The sequence below is a fragment of the Palaemon carinicauda genome, unplaced genomic scaffold (assembly GCF_036898095.1).
Source record: "Palaemon carinicauda isolate YSFRI2023 unplaced genomic scaffold, ASM3689809v2 scaffold204, whole genome shotgun sequence".
Lineage (NCBI taxonomy): Eukaryota > Metazoa > Arthropoda > Malacostraca > Decapoda > Palaemonidae > Palaemon > Palaemon carinicauda.
Window position 1 is genome coordinate 121285 of NW_027169635.1, and position 6492 is coordinate 127776.

Genomic DNA, 6492 nt, shown 5'->3' on the forward strand with positions numbered 1-6492 from the left:
AGGCTTCCTGATGTTCAGGATCCAGGACTGCTACTCTCTTACTGACTGGGGCTTGATAACTTTGCATGAAAGAAGAGAGCCTTTGTTACATCTCTTGTAGCATGTTCAAATTTGGATCCATTCGTTGCGATATCGGTGACGACACGACTATCGTCACACTGTTCTCACCGCTCATAAGGCGTTCGGAAGGTCTGGATGGTGAAAACCATTCTGACGGCTGTGGGGGAGCATGAACTGAGGTTAAGCCTGGTTCTGACAACTACTCAGCAGGATCCTTGGCAGAGTTCGACGTCCTAGGAAGACGTTTAGCAGGAGAGCTTTCAACTGAATATGGAAATTGCTCTGGACTGTCCCAATGGCTACAGCCAGGCCGCGATGCACTAGTAGGACGTTGGTTGACCTTATCAAAGGGCCTCTTAAGAAGTCTGGAAGTTAGCCGCCAGCCTCTTTAAGGTATTGCGTCATCCGAAGACAACGAAAACAGCTTAACCTCACCTTTCCTATGGTGAGGGCGAATGTCCTGAGAAACGTCCACAGGTACATTCGAGGGGACGTTTGCTCGTGTTTTAAAGCCTCTCATCTCCTTTTGCGGTTGACATCATTCCTTCTCCCAGGAGTTGGGGAGCTTGGAAGAGGTCTAAGACTAGGAGAACGACAGACACGACCAGGCGTACCCTCCACAGCACTAAATAACTTCACTACACTTCTAGCACTTTCACCCTTTAACTGCTTTACATCGGACATAAGCTGCGTTCTGTCCGCCGCAAGCGATTCCACTTTAACGCCCAGCGCTTGTATTGCTACCAACATGTCCTTAAGCGTAGGCTCATTAGCAGTTACAGTAGCGGGATCAAAATCTACCACTACAGGGGAAGGATTAAGGTCAGTGACACGGGAAGAGGAAAGGTCTTTTGAAGAACGAGAAGAACTTCGTCTTAATCTATCTTTTTGAAGTTTATGCCTATAGCGATCAAACTCAATCCATTAATTCTCTGACAAAAGAAAACACTCACCACACCGATCACCCAAATCACATTCTTTACCTCTGCATTATCTCTGAGCGAATGGAGATCAAGAGAGGCTTTAGCCATTCGGGTCTTACACCCACTCACATCCTAAAAGTTATAGGGGGGTGGCCATTTTGAAAATTTTAGAGAGAAATCAACAAGCAAGGGTCAAAAATTTCTAAATCTAAACGCATCCAAGAATATTCAAAAGCAAAATAAAAAAAGCTGGAGTCAACAACCAAAGTTTTGTACATCACCAAAGTAAATCAGTAAATATCAGCAATCTGTCGAGCAGAATTTCAACGATGTCGCCGCTAGCGACGGCAGGGAATATATGAGGAATCCTGGAATGGTTCCTAGGTACCTCCCTAGGGCGCAGGGGTGGTACACCTGGCTATCCAATCGGCGATTGGCTCGAGTTTTAAATTTTCTGTCATGACGTCAGGGACGTAAGCTATATGTATAACTACCGGGTAAGTCTTATGTTTAAAATAAAGCATTTACCTTATATCGCATACGATTCCTGTTCATACACATGCTATGGTCATAAAATATTTATAAAAAAAAAGGAATCTTATGTACAGATTGAGCAAAAATATGGTTTTCTGACAAATTAAGAGTTTCAAGTACGAAATATTACTTGGTATACACGAGTATAGTGCTGTTTAAGTGAATAATTGGTGGTGTTTTCAGTCTCCTAAAATAAAAATAAAAAAAATGACCTGCAACTTCCTAAACATATCATACAGACGTATCATTCTCTTAACTGAAATGACATAACCAATTTTCATTATATATTGTACGGATCCCCCATTAACTAGCTCCAATGATCCTATTATATGAATTAATTTATCTAAGTGGACTTTCTGTTTAATCTTCAATCAATGAATCAATTTGTTCTAACATCTTCATCTTACTTATCTTGCCTTAAACTACTGAAAAACTTATCATACACTCTCTGGCTCACTAACAAAAGCCTCAATTAGTTCATTGACATGCTTATTGAACGTTACTTTTTTACTGGCTTTATTTACTTCACCCATGTATACAATAATAACCTATGCAACACTATTGAACCGACAAACTGGTCTTATCAGGGTCACATCTTTAACACTAATGAACATAGAACAGCAGGAGGCCTAAGTTTTTTTTTCTTTTTTGCTAATACTTAACCAATGTTATCTGAAATCAATGACAAATGTATACATACTTATTAATTAATTATATAATCCTACCTCTGTACACCATTGGCTGCCCTCTCCTGCTTTTGTTCCTTAAGCGACCTATAGTTGTCTAATCGAAATTACTAATCTTATTTTACATCAACTAACAAATCAATTTGGCACGAGTTGATATGACTCATAGTTTCAAGCTCCCAGTATTCAGAGTTTTGTATGAATCTAAGCTTCAGATTATATACTGTAACTAATAATATAATAAACATATAGTTGCAAGCTCCCAGTATTCAGTGCTTTGTATGAATCTAAGCTTCAGATTATATGCTGTATCTAATAATATAACAAACAATGTTTTGGGATTAACACACTACCCTAAAACACTAAGAATTATTAAAAATTATATTTTCATAATAAAATGAATTTTTGAACATACTTACCCGCTGGTTATATAAGAATGGCTAAAGTCCCTGGACGCCCGGCAGAAATTAAAAAATCGCGGCAATCGCAGATATGCCAGGTGTATACTAGCACCCTCGTGGTAGACAGGCCGAACAATTCAGACCTTCCATGCCCCTTGGTCTCTATAGGGGAGGAGGGTGGGATTATAACTTATATAACCAGCGGGTAAGTATGTTAAAAAATTTATTTCATTATGAAAAAATAATTTCTAAACATAAAACTTACCCGCTGGTTATATAAGAATGGCTGATTGACACCCTTGGTGGTAGGTCGGAGACAGCAACGAAATTGGAAATTCACCTAAGAGTTAAATGTAACAAACTTAAAAGGTTCGTACCTGATAAGGAAGCTGACTGCAATGGTTCTCTGCCTCATTCTGTCCGCTATCCTTAGGAGATCCAGCGGTCCACCCAGGGGGCTGATGATCTCTAGGAGCTGTCAAACGGTGCCATAACCTATAACTTGACAGGACCTCAACTAATACCCTTGTTCCGGGCGCTCTCAAGGAACAAAATGACCACCTGACCTAATCACAAGATTGCGGAAGACTGACGACCAATCTCCACATACAACCATAAAAACTATACAAGTTCCAAGAGCGAGAAAAGGGTACTAGGAATTAGGGGAGCGTAGTGGTAGATCCTTCACCTACTGCTGCATTCGCCGCAAAGAATGGATCCAAAGTGTAGCAGTCCTCATAAAGCGTCTAGACAAGTTTTAAATAATGGGATGTGAATACAGATTTACTTCTCCAAAAAGTTGTATCCATTATGTTTTGCAGAGAACGATTTTGTTTAAAAGCCACCAAAGTAGCTACGGCTCTAACTTCATGCGTCTTAACCTTAAGCAGCTTAAGGTCCGCCTCACCACACTGGGTGTGAGCCTCTCTAATCAAGAGCCTTATAAAAAAGGATAAGGTGTTCTTCGACATGGGCAGTGAAGGCTTCTTAACTGCACACCAGAGAGCCTCTGAGTTGCCTCTCAAATTCTTTGTTCTGTCCAAATAGAACATTAGTGCTCTAACAGGACAGAGCACCTTCTCCAATTCCTCACCCACTACATCATAGAGATTAGCAATCTCAAAAGACTTAGGCCATGGATGGGAAGGACGTTCATTCTTGGCCAGAAAATCAAGCTGCAAGGAGCATATGGCTTTCCCGTCTCTGAAACCATGTTCTTGCTCAAAGCGTGAATCTCACTGCCTCTTTTAGCTGTCCCCAAACTAACCAAGAAAAGTGTCTTCAAGGTCAAGTCTTTAAAAAAGGTCGAGTGCATAGGCTCAAATCTGTCACTCATGAGGCATTTAAGAATAACATCCAAATTCTAGGCAGGCGATTCTTGTTGTCGCCTCTTAGAAGTTTCAAAAGACCTAAGAAGATCTTGTAGGTCTTTATTGTTGGAGAGATCCAAATCTCTATGTCTGAAAATGGCTGCCAGCATACTTCTGTACCCCTTGATAGTCGAGGAGGAAAAGTTATGCTTAATTCTAAGATCTAAGAAGAAATCGGCAATCTGTGCTATAGAGGTACTGGATGAAGACCCCGAGTTAGCTCTACACCATTCTCTGAATACCTCCCACTTGGACTGATACACCCTGATGGTAGAAGTCCTCCTTGCTCTTTCAATAGCTTTGGCTGTCTCCTTCAAAAGTCCTCTAGATCTTGCGAGTTTTTCGATAGTCTGAAGGCAGTCAGATGTAGAGCTCAGAGGTTTAGATGGTTTCTTGCCAAGTGAGGTTGTCTGAGAAGATCTGCTCTTAATGGTAGGCTTCTCGGAACGTCCACCATCCATTCCAGTACCTCTGTGAACCAGCTTCTTGACGGCCAGAAAGGAGCTACTAGAGTCATTCTGGTTCCCTCGTGAGACACGAACTTCTGTAACACCCTGTACAGGATTTGAAAGGTGGGAACGCGTACACATTCATGTGTGACCAATCCAACAGGAACGCGTCTATGTGCGATGATGCCTCGAGACCGGAACTGGCGAGCAATAGGTCTCCAGCCTTTTCGTCTTTGAGGTTGCAAACAGGTCTACAAGGGGACGACCACATATCCACCACAATCTCTTGCAAACGTCTAGGTGCAACGTCCACTCTGTGGGGAAAACTTGGTTCCTCCTGCTGAGTCTGTCCGCACTCACGTTCTTGACTCCCTGAAGAAATCGTGTCAATAAGGTAACTCTCCTTTCCTCCGCCCATACGAGAAGAGGTCTTGCTATCTCGTAAAGAGACTTCGAGTGAGTCCGCCCTGCTTTGCTATATGAACCAGAGCAGTGGTGCTGTCGGCATTGACCTGTACCACCTTGCCTAGGACTAGTTTCTCAAAGCCTTTGAGGGCTAAATGCACTGCTAAAAGCTCCTTTTGATTGATATGGAGGTTTTCTTGTTCCTTTGTCCACAGACCTTAGATCTGTGCCTTCCCTAAGGTTGCTCACCACCCCGAGTTTGAGGCGTCAGAAAATAACACGAGGTCTGGGCTCTTTTGCTCCAATGAGAGTCCCTCATGGGATCTGCGTACGTTGTTCCACCATTGAAGGTGTGCTCTGATGGGATTCGTAATGAGAATACTTTCCCTGTCGAAACTGTCCCCTTTCTTCCAATGACAAGTGAGATGAAATTGAAGGGGGCGTAAGTGCAGCCTCCCCAGTGACACAAACTTTTCCCAGTGACGAGAGGGTCCCCAGAAGACTCATCCACTCCCTCACCGAACTGACGTCCTTTTTTAAAAAGGCACAAAGCTTTAGGAGAGCTGATTGAATCCTTGCAGGCGACGGAAAAGCCTGAAAAGTCTGACTCTGAATCTCCATCCCCAAATAAAGAATCTTCTGGGATGGAGTCAGCTGTGACTTCTTTGAACTCACTAGCAGTCCTAATTCCTTTGACAAATTCAATGTCAGCTGAAGATCCTTCAAACAGCGATCGGCCGAGGGGGCTCTTATGAGCCATTCGTCCAAGTACAGGGAGGCTCTGATGCCCATTGAGTGTAGCATGCTCGCCACATTCAGCATGATCTTCGTGAATACCAGAGGAGCTGTGCTGAGACAGAAACATAAGGCCCGGAACTGGAAGACTTCCTTCCCGTACACGAACCTCAGATAACGTCTGCAACTCGGATGTATTGGGAAATGAAAGTAAGCATCCTGGAGGTCCAATGATACCATCCAGTTGCCCTTCCTTACTGCTGCCAGCACGGTTTTCTGAGTTTCCATGGTGAACTTCGAATTCTGGACGTAGCTGTTGAGGGCACTTACATCCAGAACTGGTCTCCATTCCCCTGAACTCTTGGGGACCAAGAACAAACGGCTGTAAAACCCCGGCGATTTCAAGTCCCGCACCCTCTCTATCGCTTTTTTCTCTAGCAAGAGAGACATCTGGTTCTTCCCTGTATTTGGGCGAGAGATCCATAGGATCTGTGGCTAACGGAGGTTTCGAGAAGAATGGGATTTTGTATCCTTCCTTTAAAACAAGAACGGACCAAGGGTCTGCTCCTCTTCTCTCCCAGGCCTGCCAGAAGTAATTCAGCCTGGCCCCTACTGCTGTCTGAAGGAGAGGGCATTCAGACTGGACTTAGCTCCTCTTTTCTTGGCCTTCTTCCCATCGGGCCTGAAGTTACCCCTTCTGGCAGGTTTACCACGAAAGGGCTGAGTGGATTGTGAAAATGAAGCAGCTTCCTTTGGGCTATGGGAAGGGAAAGAAGTAGGCAGCACCTTCCTAGCTGTCTTGGCAACCAGATCATGGACAGCCTTATGGGTCAGCGCAGCGGCAACTTCCCTTACCAATTCTTGCGGGAATAGCACAGAAGACAGTGGCGCAAAAAGTAACTCCGACCTTTGAAAAGGAGTGACCCCCA